Here is a 19,194-nt window from a genome sequence, read left to right on the forward strand (position 1 = left end):
GACCGGTGGAAAGTCCAACTTTGAGATTTTTGGTTCCAAATGCTGTGTCTTTGTGAGATGCAGAGTAGGTGAACGGATGATCTCCGCATGTGTGGTTCCCACCGTGAAGCATGGAGGAGGAGGAGGTGTGATGGTGTGGGAGTGCTTTGCTGGTGACAGTGTCTGTGATTTATTTAGAATTCAAGGCACACTGAACCCGCATGGCTACCACAGCATTCTGCAGCGATAAGCCATCCCATTTGGTTTGCGCTTAGTGGGACTATCATTTGTTTTTCAACAGGACAATGATCCAGCACACCTCCAGGCTGTGTAAGGGCTATTTGACCAAGAAGGAGAGTGATGGAGTGCTGCATAAGATGACCTGGCCTCCACAATCACCCAACCTCAACCCAATTGAGATGGTTTGGGATGAGTTGGACCGCAGAGTGAAGGAAAATCAGCCAACAAGTACTCAGCATATATGGGAACTCCTTCAAGACTGTTGGAAAAATCATTCCAGGTGAAGCTGGTTAAGAGAATGCCAATAGTGTGCAAAGCTGTCGTCAAGGCAAAGGGTGGCTACTATAAAGAATCTAAAACGTACAATATATTTTGATTTGTTTAACACTTTTTTGGTTACTACATGATTCCATATGTGTTATTCATAGTTTTGATGTCTTCACTATTATTCTACAATGTAGAATATAGTAAAAAGAAAAGAAAAACCCTTGAATGAACAGGTGTGTCCAAACTTTTCACTGGTACTGTATTTCTCCATTTTTTAAAAAGTTTTCTCTAAATAAGCTTTGCTGTACAATTACAGGTAAAATACAATGCATTTCAAACAGTCAGCAATAATTTAACGAATTCAGAGCTTATACCTAGGCTGAATATATGCCTTCCACAACCATAAGATCCACTAATAATTCAATTATTTTATCAAAATAGTTGTATCTGGCTTTCAGGTCTGTCCATAAAAATGCCCTTTTTGTTACAAATGTAACCAGAACCATGCATAATGCAAATTCACTAATAATGTAGCAGGCATTATAGAAAATTAGCATCAGTCTCATAAACATTCTATCAAGCACAAGCCCACGTGCTAGTGAGTAGCCAGCTATTTTTTATATTTCAAGTTTGGAAAATGTGGATATAGGTGTAATTTCACAAGCTCTGAATTCAGCTAACAAGGCAAAATAGTTGATTGTTAAGACCTGTCTCCAACCGTCTGAACAGCATGCTTGCCGCCTACCTTATTTCTCAGAATGAGAACTAGTTGCCAATTCCTTATATAATTGTTTTACACTTATAAAACACAGTCATCCAAACAGCTAGTATAACAATCTTTATTTGACTAAAATGCTGATAGCTTTACGTGGTACCATAAAGCACGCGCGACCAAACTGCCCATACATTTTCCAGAATGAATGATCATTGACACATTCGTTTGAGTAGTGTATGCTCTGCTCGGAATTTGAGGAGTTGAAACAAACAGGGTATGGTTTGAAAGGTTAACTTCTCCTCTATTACAGTAAAAGAATGTCTCCATGTGTTTTGATGTCCATATGACCGATTCTGTTGGACCAAACGTCTAATGCAAGTAGCATGTTGAAACAGTTTGTCAGAGATGAAGAAGTGCTCTCTCATCTTTGTTGTTGTGAGTGGTAGGGGGAGGGGCTTGGGAGAAAGAAGCGGAGTGAGATGCTTCACTCAATTCAATTTCAATTCAATTTAAGGGCTTTATTGGCATGGGAAACATATGTTAACACTGCCAAAGCAAGTGAAGTAGATAATAAACAAAAGTGAAATAAACAATTAAAATTAACAGTAAACATTACACTCACAGAAGTTCCAAAAGAATAAAGACATTTCAAATGTCATTTTATGTCTATATAGTGTTGTAACAATGCGAAAATAGCCAGAATCCGTTCAAATAAAGCCCAATGCGTTTCTATGTGCTTATTTTGAACCAAAGCTTGTCGTCTGCCTTCCCGCCTTTGGGACGACTCCCATTGTTAGGGCGGAGACATGAGCATCTCGTCATTACATACAAATCTCTGGTGTAAATTGGAAGGTGCACAGCACAGAATGGGCGAACGAGACGTGACCAAAAATACACATGAGAACAAGCGGACATAAACGCTCATAAAAACAAAGAAATACACCAAAAAACTTGATTCTGCGATACAGGCATTTAGAATATCGCGCAAAAACATATTCAAATTGTAAAAAAAAAAATAAAAGTTTTTCCTTTATTTAGCTAGGCAAGTCTGTTAAAGAACAAATTCTTATTTACAATGACGGCCTACCAAAAGGCAAAAGGCCTCCAGCGGGGACCGGGAATAGGATTAAAAATACAAATACATTGAATAAAAATATTGGACAAAACACACCACGACAAGAGAGACAACACAACACTACATAAAGAGAGACCTAAGACAACAACATAGAATGGCAGCAACACATGACAACACAGCATGGTAGCAACACAACATGACAACAACATGGTAGAAGCAACATGGCAGCAGCACATGGTAGCAGTACAAAACATGGTACAAACTAGGGTTGCACATTTTGGGGAATATTCAGAGGTGGAAACTTTCTGTGGGAATTAACGGAAATATATGCAAATTAATGTAGATGTTTTTGCATTGGATATATTCACCATATCATACGGAGACAGAAACATAAACCTTTTACCTTATCATAAGTAGACATAATTGCAAATTATTAAATCCTTCCAATAGAAACTTTAATTAAATGAGTTGACTCTTCACATGGGATGATTTCACTGAACAACAAAAGAAAGGGAATAATGAATGATCCCCAATGATCCATCTCATCTCCCAAAAACGTTTTCAACATACATCTGTAAAATGATAGTCTAGAAACTAAAGCTTTGGTTGTCTTCCTCTCAGGCTTCCATGTCTTCTCCCTGGACCTCCTCAATGTCCAACTCTTGAACATCAGACTCTGAGGCCTCATCTTCACTGTCACTTTCCAACCTTGTTGAGGATGGCTCGTTGTCAGGCTCCAAAAGCCTCAAATTTGCCCGGATGGCCACCAATTTTTCAACCCTTGAATTGGTCAGCCTGTTGTGTGCTTTGTGTGTTCCAAAACAAGGACCAGTTGCGCTCTGAGGTGGCTGATGTTGGTGGGATTTGGAGGATGATGGAGGCAACAGGGGAAAGAGCCTCAGATCCACAAAGTCCATTCCACCAGGTGGCTGATGAGATATGTTGGCACGACTGCCATATCGCATCTCCATCCCAAAGCCCTTGCTTGGAAGTGTACCTCGCCAGACTGCCAAGAACCTTGTCCTCATCCAGGCCAAGGTGTCGAGACACGGTAGTGATGACACCATAGGCCTTGTTGATCTCTGCACCAGACAGGATGCTCTTGCCAGCATACTTGGGGTCCAACGTGTACGCTGCGGCATGTATGAGCTTCAGGCAGAAGTCTTCACGCTTGTTGATGTATTTCAGAACTGCAGTTTTCTCTGCTTGGAACAACAGTGAAGTGGGCAGGGCAGTATGGATTTCTTCTCTTACATCTGCAAGCAGAGTCTAAACATCAGACAGGATGACATTGTCTCTCTCAATCCATGCCATGGCTACTGCTATAAGTTTCAGGAGTTTCAGGCTGCTTACCACTCTCTCCCAAAATACAACATCCAGGAGGATTCTCTTGATGGGGCTGTCCATATCGGCAGACTGTGATATGGCCATTTCTTGGAGAGACTCCTTCCCCTCCTGGAGACTGTCAAACATGATGACAACATCACCCCAACGGGTGTTGCTGGGCAGCTTCAATGTGGTGCTCTTATTTTTCCCACTTTGCTTGGTGAGGTAGATTGCTGCTATAACTTGATGACTCTTCACATACCTAACCATTTCCTTGGCTCTCTTGTGGAGTCTATCCATTGTTTTCAGTGCCATTATGTCCTCGAGGAGCAGATACAATGCATGAGCAGCACGGCCAATTAGTGTGATGTGAGGGTAGGACTCCTCCACTTTAGCCCAAGCAGCCTTCATGTTCGCAGTATTGTCTGTCACCAGTGCAAATACAGTTGAAGTCGGAAGTTTACATACACTTAGGTTGGAGTCATTAAAACTCGTTTTTCAACCACTCCACAAATTTATTGATAACAAACTATAGTTTTGGCAAGTCAGTTTGGACATCTACTTTCTGCATGACACAAGTCATTTTTCCAACAATTGTTTACAGACAGATTATTTCACTTATAATTCACTGTATCACAATTCCAGTGGGTCAGAAGTTTACATACACTAAGTTGACTGTGCCTTTAAACAGCCTGGAAAATTCCAGTCATGAAAATTATGTCATGGCTTTAGAAGCTTCTGGCCGTCCCAGTGGGGATAGGGTGTTTATGTGGTGAGGAGAAGGGATCTGTAGCTTCAACCTCATTCTGAACGGACCTGGCCTGGGTCAAGAAATGTATGCACAAGGCAGACACGGTGACTTATTTGTTTGTTTAACCAGGACTGTGTGAAAACAAACAGACTAAAAAAAGAAAAAGATTTGTACTGAAGTTGTGTATAGTTTTCTCTGTGCGGTATAGAAAATCCCTGCTGGCACAGGACCAGTAGCTCCTGCCCGGTCTATAATGAGCCGTGTCCTGGCACTGAGCTTTTCTTTCAGCCATAACTAGCCATTTTCCCATGTCTGACTGCATATGTGTGTGTGTTTGTGTGGTGGTTCCAGACAGGCATCTGGCTCTCATCTAGGCTCTTACACACTGGATAGTAACCATTGGTGGCAGGCACACTGACAAGGTGATAAGGTATTCTGAGCCACACACACCCACATACACAAATACGGACACAAACACAAAGACAGTCTCACACACAAACAAACACACACACACACACACACACACACACACACACACACACACACACACACACACACACACACACACACACACACACACACACACACACACACACACACACACACACACACACACAAAACACCCTCTGGCGATGTTCTCACATGATGGAGCTAAGATGAAAATAGACCTGCATTCAGTTCAGCCAGTCCTAGTTATTCAGTTTACCATCAGTGACTCAATATGCTGCCACAAAATATACAGACGCAATCCACAGCCTACACTCTGTATACCAAGGGTCTCCAACCCTGTTCCTGGAGAGCTACCCTCGTGTAGGTTTTCGCTCCAACCCCAGTTGTAACTAACCTGGTTCAGCTTATCAACCAGCTAATTATTACAATCAGGTGGATTAGGGTTGGAGTGAAAACCTACAGGACCGTAGCTCTCCAGCAACAGGGTTGGAGAGCCCTGCTATACAGTATGTGACTGTCAAAATGCTTCTGTGAGATTTATTTGCTTTTCTGTAAGCTGTCCACAAATCTACAGTGTGTTGCTGATGTGACAAAAAACTAAACCTTGCACATGACTTTTCCTACTAGCACTGACTTTCCTCATTATTGAGGAAAAATGTGCTTACGACGACTGTGCTATGTGGTTGTATCACCTAGCTATCTTAAGATGCATGCACTAACTGTAAGTTGCTCTTGATAACAGCATCTGCTTAATGTCTGAAATGTAAATGACAAGGCAGTGAGAAGTTACAAGTGAATCCTGTTATTTTACTGAGAGACAGTGACAATATGCCTCCGTACATACACAGCGCAGGAAGTGTGTTTCACACCTTCCTTCTCCTCCCAACCACCTGTATGCCGGTCACAGGATGCAAACCGCCAACCAGAACCTGAACACCTCACACTCACTCACTCAAAGTCACTGAAGTAGAACACAAGCCACACATGTACATTTTAGTCATTTAGCAGACGCTCTTATCAAGAGCAACTTACAGTTAGTGCATGCATCCTAAGATAGCTAGGTGATGCAATCACATATCACAGTAGTGGTAAGCACATTTTTCCTCAATAAAGAACTTATCAGCAAAGTCAGTGCTAGGGCTGTTACGATGATCGTATTACCGCCACACCGGCAGTCAAGAGACATGACCACAGTAAAATTCTACATGACCGTTGAATCACGGTAATCTCCGCTAATGCACTCTGGACATGCCTTAGTAGTAGCCTACCCAACTTGCTAGCAATCATCAGGTCCTAATGGTCTGGTACTCAGGGATCTATTGTCCCTCCATCAGGTCTTAATGGCCTGGTACTCAGGGCTATATTGTCCCTCCATCAGGTCCTAATGGCCTGGTACTCAGGGCTCTATTGTCCCTCTATCAGGTCCTAATGGCCTGGTACTCAGGGCTATATTGTCCCTCCATCAGGTCCTAATGGTCTGGTACTGAGGGCTCTATTGTCCCTCCATCAGGTCCTAATGGCCTGGTACTCAGGGCTCTATTGTCCCTCCATCAGGTCCTAATGGTCTGGTACTGAGGGCTCTATTGTCCCTCCATCAGGTCCTAATGGTCTGGTACTGAGGGCTCTATTGTCCCTCCATCAGGTTCTAATGGCCTGGTACTCAGGGCTCTATTGTCAATGCAAATGAAAATCACATCAAACACTGGTCATCAAAACAGTATGTGCTTTTAAAACTCACCTTCCTGTGATCTATCAATTTGAAGAAAGAAGTTTAACCGGTTGAAACTGAGTAGAAAATATGGTTCTTGTGGAGGTTGTTTCAAAGCCTAACAACTAAATGGACAGTGCTTTCTAAGGTAATGATTCATTCAAAACACCCATATGCAAATTAGAGCTTATGCATAAGCATAGGCCCATACCATATATGAGCCCAAGTCCGAAAAAAACCCTGAATTAAAATAATGATTGTGCCTTTATACAATACATAGCCAACAGCATATTACACATGTCAGAAAAACATATTACTGATTTAAGATATCTTTGGTACATAATTGGTCTGGCCTAAATTCATCTAATGCAAATAAAGCCTACAATTATAGTGAATTTGTTTTAGATTTTGAATTGCCTAGTAATATGGCATTTTTATAAAATGTCATAATTAATAGACTGGCACATTACCTTTAGCTACAGAATATCTCACCACCATGAGTTTCCATCTCTTCACCTCTCTCCTTCATTCCTTTCTCCAGCACGCAGAGGGGCTGTCAACAGTTAAATTAAATATGCTTCGTTGTGAAAACATGTTACTACCGATGTTCCCGAACATATTTCACTTGGTTTCACAAATTAAGCACGGGGTAGTTGCAAGAACAGAGCCCATTGGGAGAATAGAGTTTGGGTGGAATATCACCTGTGGCACAGCGAAATTACCGGAGTAGCCCACCCAACATGAGTGAAAAACTTACCGGCAAGAAAGTGGCCTCCATTCGCTATTCCAGTGCATATGTATAACATGTATTTTTCAAATTGCCCCTGTTCTTGCCCATTTGATAATGGACCATTCTATACCGATCAAAAATATAAATGCAACATGTAACAACTTCAACGATTTTACTGAGTTACAGTTCATATAAGTAAATCAGTTAACTGAAATAAATTAATTAGGCATTAATCTACGGATTTCACATGACGCAGCCGTCGGTGGGGAGTCAGGCCCAGCCAATCAGATTGAGTTTTTCCCCACAAAAGGGCTTTATTAGACAGAAATACTCCTCAGTTTCATCAGCTGTCCGGGAGGCTGGTCTCAGACGATCCCGCAGGTGAAGACGCCAGATGTGGAGGTCCTTGGCTGGCGTGGTTACACGTGGTCTGCGGTTGTGAGGCCGGTTGGACATACTGCCAAATTCTCTAAAACGATGTTGGAGGCAGTTTATGGTAGAGAAATGAACATTCAATTCTCTGGCAACAGCTCTGGTGAACATTTCTGCAGTCAGCATGCAAATTGCACGCTCCCTCAAAACTTGACACATCTGTGGCATTGTGTTGTGTGACAACGGCACATTTTGGAGTGGCCTTTTATTGTCCCCAGCACAACGTGCACCTGTGTAATGATCATTCTTTTTAACCAGCTTCATGATATGCCACACCTGTCAGGTGGATGGATTATCTTGGCAAAGGAGAAATGCACACTAACAGGGATGTAAACAAATTTGTGCACAACATTTGAGAGAAATAAGCTTTTTGTGATTATGGAACATTTCTGGGATCTTTTATTTCAGCTCATGAAACATGGGAACAACACTTTACATGTTCTGTTTATATTTTTCTTCAGTATAAATCTAAACTAATTTTACATATTAGTAAAGACAAGATTAAATTGAGAATAGTCTGATAGGTGAAAATATGATCTCTTGATGAGAGAACAGTGTGTGCAGCCTGAGGTAAGGAACAGAGAGCAAGCTTTTTTTTGCGATTTTCTGAAATCATCAATAGCCTGTAGTCACATCATGCAGCCCATACAGTATATATTTTGATTTCTAATGCATTCTAAGGTTTGTATCATTCACAACTAAAGATGCCAAATAACTCTAAATCTAGCATATAGGACCTGTTTCAAATGATCCCTTTTACGCTCAACATAGCCACTTCATATGCGCACACTCTCACTCCGGAATGGGAAATATATCCATTCTATTTTATTCAGCTGTCCAAATATATTCTTCTTACTATAAAATTATATAATATAAAATAATGGCATGGGACTTATAAGCATATCTTGCCTGCTAAATGAACAAGCCTACAGCCTATGGCATGGTACATAACCAGATAACATACAGTAGGCCAACTCATATTCTGTTCTTCTGAAATACATTTTCTTCATATCATAATGTTTCTTTAGACCTGCCTAAAATAAATAATGAATTTATTGTGATGGTGTATATTCAATTGACTTATTAGACTTTTTAAAATGTAGATGTTACAATGGCGTGCATCAGAGGATTGTTTGCTGCTTGTATGAGTGGAGCCTAGAGATGCTAAACATGTTTATGTTAATTAACGGTCAATTACCTTGAGACCGGAAGTCTTTTGCATGACAATAACCAGCTGACAGAATTTCATGACCGCCACAGCCCTAGTTGGTGCTTGTTGGAAAAGTCAAGTGCAATGTTTTGCTTTTTTATCATATCAGCAACACACCATAGATTTGTGGAGCAAGATTGAGCTTTGACAATACGCCTTAAGGAGGATATAATTGTATCAAGTGTGGCGTGTGTTCTACTTCAGTGACTTTGAGTGAGTGAGTGTGAGGTGTTCAGGTTCTGGTTGGCGGTTTGCATCCTGTGACCGGCATACAGGTGGTTGGGAGGAGAAGGAAGGTGTGAAACACACTTCCTGCGCTGTGTATGTACGGAGGCATATTGTCACTGTCTCAGTACAATAACAGGATTCACTTGTAACTTCTCACTGCCTTGTCATTTACATTTCAGACATTAAGCAGACGCTGTTATCAAGAGCAACTTACAGTTAGTGCATGCATCTTAAGATAGCTAGGTGATACAACCACATAGCACAGTCGTCGTAAGCACATTTTTCCTCAATAATGAGGAAAGTCAGTGCTTGTAGGAAAAGTCATGTGCAAGGTTTAGTTTTTTGTCACATCAGCAACACACTGTAGATTTGTGGACAGCTTACAGAAAAGCAAATAAATCTCACAGAAGCATTTTGACAGTCACATACTGTATAGCAGGGCTCTCCAACCCTGTTCCTGGAGAGCTACGGTCCTGTAGGTTTTCACTCCAACCCTAATCCACCTGATTGTAATAATTATCTGGTTGATAAGCTGAACCAGGTTAGTTACAACTGGGGTTGGAGCGAAAACCTACACGAGGGTAGCTCTCCAGGAACAGGGTTGGAGACCCTTGGTATACAGAGTGTAGGCTGTGGATTGCGTCTGTATATTTTGTGGCAGCATATTGAGTCACTGATGGTAAACTGAATAACTAGGACTGGCTGAACTGAATGCTGGTCTATTTTCATTTTAGCTCCGTCATGTGAGGAGATTGCCAGAGGGTGTTTTGTGTGTGTTCGTCCGCCTGTGTGTCTATGTCCGTCTGTGTGTGCAAGTGTGTGTGTGTTTGTATGTGACCAGATTCCACTGGTGGCTCAGAATACCTCATCACCTTGTCAGTGTGCCTGCCACCACTGGTTGCACCCCAGTGTATTAGAGCCAAGATGGGAGCCACAACCACACACACACAAGCAATCAGACAGGGATTTTCTATACCGACAGAGAAAATTATACACAACTTCTGTACAAATCAACACATTTTCTGTTTGTTTTCACACAACACTTCTTGGGTAGCTCAAGTATTGTCTGTTAATGAGAGAACAGTCCTGGTTCAACAACCAACTAAAGCATACATTTCTTGACCCAGGCCAGGTCCATTCAGAATGAGGTTGAAGCTACAGATCCCCTCTCCTCACCACATAAACACCCTATCCCCACTGGGACGGCCTTAAAGTTAGCCTCCCTCCAAATACACTGTCCCCGAGTCATCCAAGTTCAAGTACAGAGATAAAGAGTACAGAGACACTGTACATCACAAGGGAAAGGTACAACCAAAGGGGAATTGAATGGGGGTAGGCAGTACAGTACGTGAGGGGGTGATGGGAACTGACTGGGAATGGGGATTGGCAGAAGAAGATCCACTGGTTGTTGTGGTCCTTTGTTGGGTCATCTAGTGTCACCTCCAAAATAGAGATACAGTATACTGATAAATCTATATCTATAGTGGGGAAAAAAAATCCTCAGAAGGCTATCTTTCTGAGGAGGGCATCCTGCATATCTAATTTCTTACATTATGTATGGTGAAGGACTGTGAGGTGTTTCTCAGTGCTGTCACACAGAGAGGGATAAGGTCTTTGTGATGCAGACAGTGAAACCAATGCATTGGATTCAACCCAACCAGAGAAAGACATCTGGCATTTTACTACAGAATCTATCAATATGAGACATCACCTCATATGTTATTCTTCCACACACTGTCTGGCAGGCAGTTTTGAAGCACATCCCCTTAGTATGTAGAGTACAGACAATACTGTGAGGGCATGTATAATTTACAGTGTACAGTGTAGTGAAAGTCAAGCGTAGGGTGTGACTGAGGGTGTATCAGGATTCCCGTTCGTCTGAGAGGTTTGCTGAGGTGCAGGAAAAGCGATTGGAGCTACGCCTTGCCTCCTCTCCCCTTTACTACTCCCATCAACCCGTCCAAGGTGATAAGGACAGACTGTCTCTGGGGGCGCCTTAGCGCCGGACCAAACTGTGGAGAGAAGGATGAATGTCCCTCTCTCTCCATCTATTGCTTTCATTTTCTCTCTCTTTCTGGACTCTCGCTATCTTCAGCTTTCCCTCCTTTATGCACCTTGATGCGTTCTCTCTCTCGCTCAATTCAATTCATTGGCTTTATTGGCATGGGAAACATATGTTAACATTGCCAAAGCAAGTGAAGTAGATAATAAACAAAAGTGAAATAAACAATACAAATTAACAGTAAACATTACACTCACGGAAGTTCCAAAATAATAAAGACATTTCAAATGTCATATTATGTCTATTTACAGTTTAGTAGCTATGTGCAAATAGTTAAAGTACAAAAGGGAAAATAAATAAACATAAATATGGGTTGTATTCTCTCTCTCTCTCTCTCTCAATATGTTCTCTCTCGCTTTCTCTCGCTCTCTCTCTCTCATTATGTTCTGTCACTTTCTCTCTTTCTCTTTTCTCTGTCGCTCTTTCTCTCTTTTCTCTGTTTTTTATGCCTGCTGTATTTACAACATTACATTTTACAGTAGAATTTGTGGTTTATTAGTTAAGTTGCTGAGAATATTGTTTAGAATAGTGAGGTAATATGAAACAGGTAGGTTCATTTGAGGCAAATTCCCTTCAAAACAATGATGTAAGTCTGCTTCCCGGGAATCCAGTAACTCAAGTATTTGAGTTACTGGTGCACCCAGTCACCCTTTCCCCATCATGTGAGACCTTAAACAAGGAAAGATAAGGTAAAGCAAATGACCTTATTAAGATCAGATGCAAAAAACAGGGCAGGGAGTGACACCACATTTCAGATTGAAAGATTACAATATTATTAGATGGCCAGAAGGGGTAGACCAAGAGGAACATTGAGGTTCATGCATGGCACTGAAACTAAATCCATTATATTCAATACAATTTCAATCAATCCATAGAAACATTAGGTCATTCAATCAGTAATTCAAAAAAGTATAAATAGAAATCAGGCATTCATCTGCATTTGTTAAAGACTTATTGTCAGCTGTAATTGGTGTTTGTAGCCTAACACGTGGGGAGCAGAGCGACATCTAGCCGTGACACAGTTCTCTATGGAAATTCTTATAGTAGCCTATTTCAATAGCTGAGCATATCACAGCGGTTTACTGACATCTAGCAAGCACAAAACATGTCCATGTGCAATCTATTTACCGTTTTGTGCGTTAAAATCAACACTGCATTATTCCAAGTCACTAGAAATGTCTTTCTATAGCGGCCAATGGCGGGAATACGAGCTACTCGATGAGATCCTTTGTCCCGCTCTACTCCCGCTTTCCGCAAAATGACAGTGCCCTTAACATGTCATATTGACCATGCAGCGACCACTCAGCCTCGTTCGAAAACATTCCCTGCACAACAAAGCGCACTGTCACCGTTCTGCGCAATGGGAAGACCACCTCAATGTATTTATAGCGAAACAAAGGCTATTGGTGCGCTAAGATGATAATTAAACAACAAAACACAAGCGTCCCCATGCATAATTATGTTATGCATGCATATTTACGATTTTATATCAACAAATGTATAAGAAATGTAATACATCAGCATCTAAAAATCACTGCAAATGGGAAAATGCAATAAAGGGGAAAGGGCGCACTCTAAACCAAAGCCATAATGTAATTAGATATAGGCCTAGGTAACAAAACAGTAATAAGCTCACCTTAACTTTCCTGTTTTCTTGCACGTCAGCGCTCCGTCGGTCTTACAAATTAGATTGATTCCACATGGTGACTTCAGCAGCACCCACTCCAAAGTGCTGAAAGCGCGTGTTTAGCAATAGTCATCAATATTTCGTATTATAACGTATAACGCGTGGTTATGCCTAATATGTGTTACGACTGCTCTTAAGTGAATGTTATCGTTTTTGTCTCTTTGAAAAACAGCGTGCAGCTTCCTCTGCTGTTAGTATCCCTCGTATGAAATGCTTCCGCCCAGCTCTACATTGTTGACATTCGAGCGCTGACGTCACCCTGTCCCTCATTCACAACATTGCGCTGTGCAGAAATTACACCACAGCCTCCGTACATTTGAAATTTTACTCCAAATGGTGGGCGCATTTTGGATTGGTGAATTGCCTTTGCAACCATGTCACCGTAAATTCCGTTATTATTATAGATGTGTGTGATTCACCGCGGAGCGAGGAACGGGAGAATGGCTAGAGGATAATGAAGAGCCTACAAATGATGATCCTTTGAACCACCATCAATAGGCTAAAATAACACCCTCTGGATGCATATCATCATGCCAACCCGAAGACATAAAAAAAGAAACACTATATTTTGACAGCATAATTTAAGAATATTCCATCTCACTTATGACATTTATTACTAACCCCCCATTAACTGATTATCATCACTCAGAGAAAAACAATCCCATAGTACACATCATCAGCTTCCCCTTGAGTAGATGCTCTTCAGACTCATTCACATCCCTGTTAGCCTACACCTAGGACGCTGAAAGCATAATCTCATCCTTGACTGACTGAACAGTCTCCAGCCTTTTATTGCATTTTTTAAAAAAACTTTATTTAACTAGGCAAGTCAGTTAAGAACAATTTCTTATTTACAATGACGGCCTACCCCGGCCAAACCCTACTCTGAGTCAATATTCACATCATAAAAATGAATTCCCTTCGACCACACCCACAAATTGGGGAAAACAGACATTCTTTCCCATTGAGCCCCATTGTAAAATAGCTGACTTTGTCTTCGATTTTATGTTATACAGAACTTATCAAACATTCAGAAAAGCTGCTGTGTTATTCAATGTACATGTAACCTGGTAAAATATCCAAACCTATGGTTTGCAATGCTCCCCAGTAGAGAAACAGAGCCTGCAATATGAGCCCTGTAGCTTCAGGCTATTCGGTGTGGGAGAGTTGGAAATGTGGGGATCCGGTAGGCCACACTTAGCTATGTATGAAAACGTTTCATCACAGGTAAGACATTTACAGTGTCTTCAGAAAGTTTTCATACCGCTTGATTTATTCCACATTTTGTTGTGTTATAGCCAGAATTCAAATTGATTAAATATCTGTTTTTTCTCACCCATCTACACACAATACTCCATAATGACAAAGTGAAAATATGTTTTTAGAAATGTTTGCAAATGTATTAAAAATGAAATACAGAAATATCGAATTTATATAAGTATTCACACCCCTGAGTCAATACATTGTAGAAGCGGCGATTACACCTTTGGAGGCGATTACAGCTTTGAATCGTCTTGGGTATGTCTGTATCAGCTTTGCACATCTGGTTGTTTTAGGAATTTTCTTCTATTCTTCCTTGCAGATTTTCTCAAGCTCTGTTAAATTAGATGGGAAGCATCAGTGAACAGCAATGTTCATGTCTTTCCACAGATTTCCTATGGGATTAAATTCAGGGCTTTGGCTTGGCCACTCAAGGACTTTCACATTCTTGTTCTGAAGCCATTCCAGCATTTCTTTGGCTCTATGCTTGGGGTCATTGTCCTGTTGGGACATAAATCTTTGCCCCCAGTCTAACGTCGTTTGCACTCTGAAGCAGCTTCTCATCAAGGATTTCCCTGTATTTAAATCCATTCATTGTTCCCTCAAACATTGCCAGTCTCCCAGTATCCCCATAGCATGATACTCCCACGACCATGCTTCACAGTAGGGATGGTGTTAGACGAGTGATGAGCTGTGCCTGGTTTTCTCCAGACATTGCGCTTTTCATTGAGGCCAAATAGTAAATGTTTGGTCTCAGACCACAGAATCTTTTGCCTTATGATCTCAGAGTCTTTCAGGTGCCTTTTTGCAAACTCCAGGTGTGCTGTCATGTGCCTTTTTATTAGGAGTGGCTTCCGTCTGGCCACTCTCCCACAAAGCCCAGATAGGTGAAGTTCTGTGGAGACTGTTGTCCTTCTGGCAGGTTCTTCCATCTTAGCCAAGGAACTCGGTAGTTCTGTCCCAAAAAATAATCCTCAGAGACAATTATTTGGATGTTATGTGCACAAAGGTGATGACTATAATGTCTTATTAGCAATTTTCAAATCTGACTTCTCTTTGGTCGTCTATGGAAATTGTCTTCTGCAGTTCGGAAGCAAAACTGTAGGAGCAGTCGAAACCGTGCTTCTAGACTGGAACCCTGGCCCCTTGGCGCGGTGGTCTAGGCAGATTGGTGGTGGTGCTCCTGTTCCCTATCAACACTCAGAAGTTATGTAGCAAGCTAAGGTGACAAAAAGGCCTGCCATGGACGTTACCCAGTTGCTTTGAATGTTCAAAATCATAGTGTCATTGGCAGTTTGAAGTGACTTAAATTGTTTTTCATATCCAATTCAAATCTGTTCTGCTTCCTGCAGTCTGAACAGCCAAAAAGCACAAGGAATCCGATATTTCAAACCACATTTCAAACCTCCTTCTTAAGTGGTTTGAAATCAGATTATAAATCAGATTCCTGGCCATGCAACTGATTTATTTGCTCTCAAGTGGTTTTTAGACTGCTATTTGGCATATCTTGTTGCTTGCTAGCTACTCTGTTCACAGTTTGACAAGAACATGTGGTAGCTAGCTAACTAACTTGTTAATTATTTACAGACAAATTAGTGAATGCTAGAGAGCTAAACAGCTGCTTAGCTAGCTAGTTGACTGCTGTGGCTTGTTTTGAAAATTGGATCAACGTATCCTTTGAGGCTTTAAAAGTGTTCTTACACTGTGATTTTGAACACCTAAAGCAACTGGGAAACATCCATGGCAATGTTGTCAACGTATTAGCTTGCTAGCTACCTCACTTCTGAGCGATGGGAAGCATGAGCACCACAACCAATCATCCTAGACCACTGCGCACACACCCGCCATGACAATTAGCGTAGCCATGTAAACAAATGACTGCTGGCTGAACACACACCAACCAGATTTAGTCACTTGCAGTTTGGGCAGTCAGTATTCCAAAACGGATTTCAACAACAAAACTGAGCATTTGAGCATTAAGCCTTTGATCATTAAGGCCTGTGAACAAGGCTTTAGTCACCCACAGTGAAACATCCAGACAACATATTTCAAGATAATTGTTCCAGGCTATTAGACAGAATGTGTGAGTCTCCACCAGAACAAGAATCTCACCTGGACAAACAACAGAGGTACATTTCATATGAATGATCAATTATAGACAATCATAATTTCATTCATCATTTATGGCCATATGTTACATAATTAGACATATGATTCAGAGGTTGAGAGAGTGTCCTCTCCTCTGCATTATGCAGAAACATAGGACTATTGGTCCAGTAGGGAGGCTGCATTAGTCAGGCAGAGAGAGCGTGATTTATAATATAGAGACAGCAGATCCCCAAGGAGCTGGCAAGCTATTACGTTTTATCAGGTTGCCACAGACTTGCTGCTCCTGGAGCCCATTTATTTTCCCTGGGTGGTATTCAGATCAGCCCACATTCTCAATGTCAAGTGGTATAAATAACCAAAGCTGATTCTATCTGCTCAACAGCAGGAAATGATGTACAAAGTGGTAATGCAAGGAGCCAGTGATGGGGATAATCACACAATTTACCTATGCTTTAAATGCAGTGTAAAATTGACAAGGAAGAAACACAGATTTTGCTTTGCTAGTCATGTCCCATATACGCTACTGCCAACAATGCATTTCTACAACAGATACTGCAGACAAAATAGACAGGGAGTCACAACTACACACAGTCAAACTGACAAGGCTCTCAGAAAACTAAACAACAGGAGACCATTGCCTACGTTTGAACATGACCTGATATTGAACAAGACATTTCTGCAAGTGAAAGAAAATAGGAGAGCTCTCGATAAAAGGAAGTGGAGGACTAGGCTTAGCCACACTGGGGGGCTTTGAGGAATTAGTCTGTCACCAAACCATACTGTCAATTCCCTCGTTTCCTCTACTCCTTTCTTTTTAAAGGAGAGATTACAGATGACACAGCAGTGACAGACAAGCTTGTTATTTTTCTTGATGGAAACATGTAGGCTACATTCCTGCGTGGGCAGGTTGGTGGGTGGGGCCTTGGGTTCAAACTCTGTCCAAATGTTTTGTTGAAGTGTGAATGATTGTATGGAAGCATTCATACAAAGAACTTGAAATTGAACAACCATATCAAATTATTGCATCCAAGATTATCATACTCCAATTTTGACCTAATCAAGCTACTGAAATATGATGTTAACTATTGAAACACTGTCACGGCTGTCGAAAGGATCGGACCAAAGTGCAGCATGGTTGTAGTTCCACATTTTATTAAATCCGTGAAACTTTGCAAAACATAAATAACTGAATTTACAAAACAACAAACCGTGACGCAGAGAGAAACAAACACTACTCAAAAGATAATCACCCACAAAACCCAGGAAGAAAAACCCCTACTTAAATATGATCTCCAATCAGAGGTAACGAGGACCAGCTGCCTCCAATTGGAGATCAACCACAAAAAACCCAACATAGAAATAGAAAAACTAGAACTAAAACATAGAAATAGAAAACATAGAAAAACACAAAACACCCCCTGTCACGCCCTGACCTACTCTACCATAGAAAATCACATCTTACTATGGTCAGGACGTGACAGTACCCCCCCCCCCCAAAGGTGCAGACTCCGAATGCACCTAAAACAAAAGAAACAACAAAACAAAGGGAGGGTGGCAATTGTCTATGGCGGCTCAAATGCAGTCCACATAACCTTAACCTCCGCAGAGGAGGCGGCTCCGGTGCGTACTCCCCGCTCCACCCGCTGATCCTACTGCTTTATTACCACCTGACCGTGTATCTTCGTCGAAAGAACCGGACTGTAGATCATTGCTGGAGGTTCTGGGCTGCAGGCCGCCGCTGGAGGCTCTGGGCTGCAGGCCGCCGCTTGAGGCTCTGGGCTGCAGGCCGTCGCTGGAGGCTCCGGACTGGGGAGCGTCGCTGGAGGCTCCGGACTGGGGAGCGGACTGGGGAGCGTCGCTGGAGGCTCCGGACTGGGGAGCGTCGCTGGAGGCTCCGGACTGGGGAGCGTCTCAGGAGGCTCTGGACTGGGGAGCGTCTCAGGAGGTTCTGGACTGGGGAGTGTCGCTGCAGGCTCCGTACCATGGATCATCACTACAGGTTCCGCGCCATGGATCATCACTGGAGGCTTTGTGCCATGGATCATCAATACAGGTTCCGCGCCATGGATCATCACTGGAGGCTTCGTGCCATGGATAATCTCTACAGGCTCCGGGCCATGGATCATCCCTACAGGCTTCTTGCCATGGATTATCCCTAAAGGCTCCGGACCATGGATAATCCCTACAGGCTTCTTGCCATGGATTATCCCTACAGGCTCTGGGCCATGGATTACCTCTGGAGGCTTCGTGCCATGGAACATCCCTACAGGCTTCGGGCCATGGATCATCACTGGAGGCTTCGTGCCATGGATCATCTCTACAGGCTTCGGACCATAGATTATCACTGGAGGCTTTTCTCGTCACCGGACTGGAGAGTCGCATTGAGGACCGGGTGCTCAGAGCAGGCACCGGCAGTACTGGTCTATGGAGGCACACTGGAGGGAGAGTGCGAGGAACATGCACAGGACGTACTGGGCTATGGAGGCGCACTGGAGGGAGAGTGTGAGAAGCAGGCACAGGACGTACTGGGCTGTGGAGGCGCACTGGAGGCCTGATGCGTGGGACTGGCATAGGTGGCGCCAGACTGGTAACACGCACCTCAGGGCGAGTGCGAGGAGCAGGCACAGGACAAACCAGGCTGGATAGACTCACTGAAGGCCGGGTACGTGGGGCAGGCACAGGGTATACTGGGCCGTGGAGGCGCACTGGAGGTCTGGAGCTTATTGCTGACACAACCATCTTTGCTGGATGCTCAACCCAACTCGACAAGTGCAAGGTGCGGGCACAGATCGCACCGGCCTGTGAGTGTGCACTGGCGACACAGTGCGCATCACCGCATAACACGGTGCTTGCCCCGTCACACGCTCCCCACGGTAAGCACGGGGAGTTGGCTCAGGTCTCACCCCTGACCCCGCCAAACTACCCGTGTGCCCCCCCAAAAAATTATTTGCGGGCTGCCTCTCTC

At 42.7% G+C, this 19,194-nt stretch overlaps 1 protein-coding gene across 1 annotated transcript in view; it reads right to left on the reverse strand.

Moving 5' to 3' along the window:
- Positions 1 to 13,111, reverse strand: part of LOC106571989 (transcription regulator protein BACH2) — a 53,026-nt gene extending 39,915 nt beyond the window's left edge. The window contains exon 1 of the mRNA XM_014145706.2: positions 12,810 to 13,111. The gene's annotated coding sequence lies outside the window, so the exon portion shown is untranslated. The remainder of the gene's footprint in view (positions 1 to 12,809) is intronic.
- Positions 13,112 to 19,194: the final 6,083 nt, after the last annotated feature.

This window comes from Salmo salar, chromosome ssa01, assembly GCF_905237065.1.
Source record: "Salmo salar chromosome ssa01, Ssal_v3.1, whole genome shotgun sequence".
Classification (NCBI taxonomy): domain Eukaryota; kingdom Metazoa; phylum Chordata; class Actinopteri; order Salmoniformes; family Salmonidae; genus Salmo; species Salmo salar.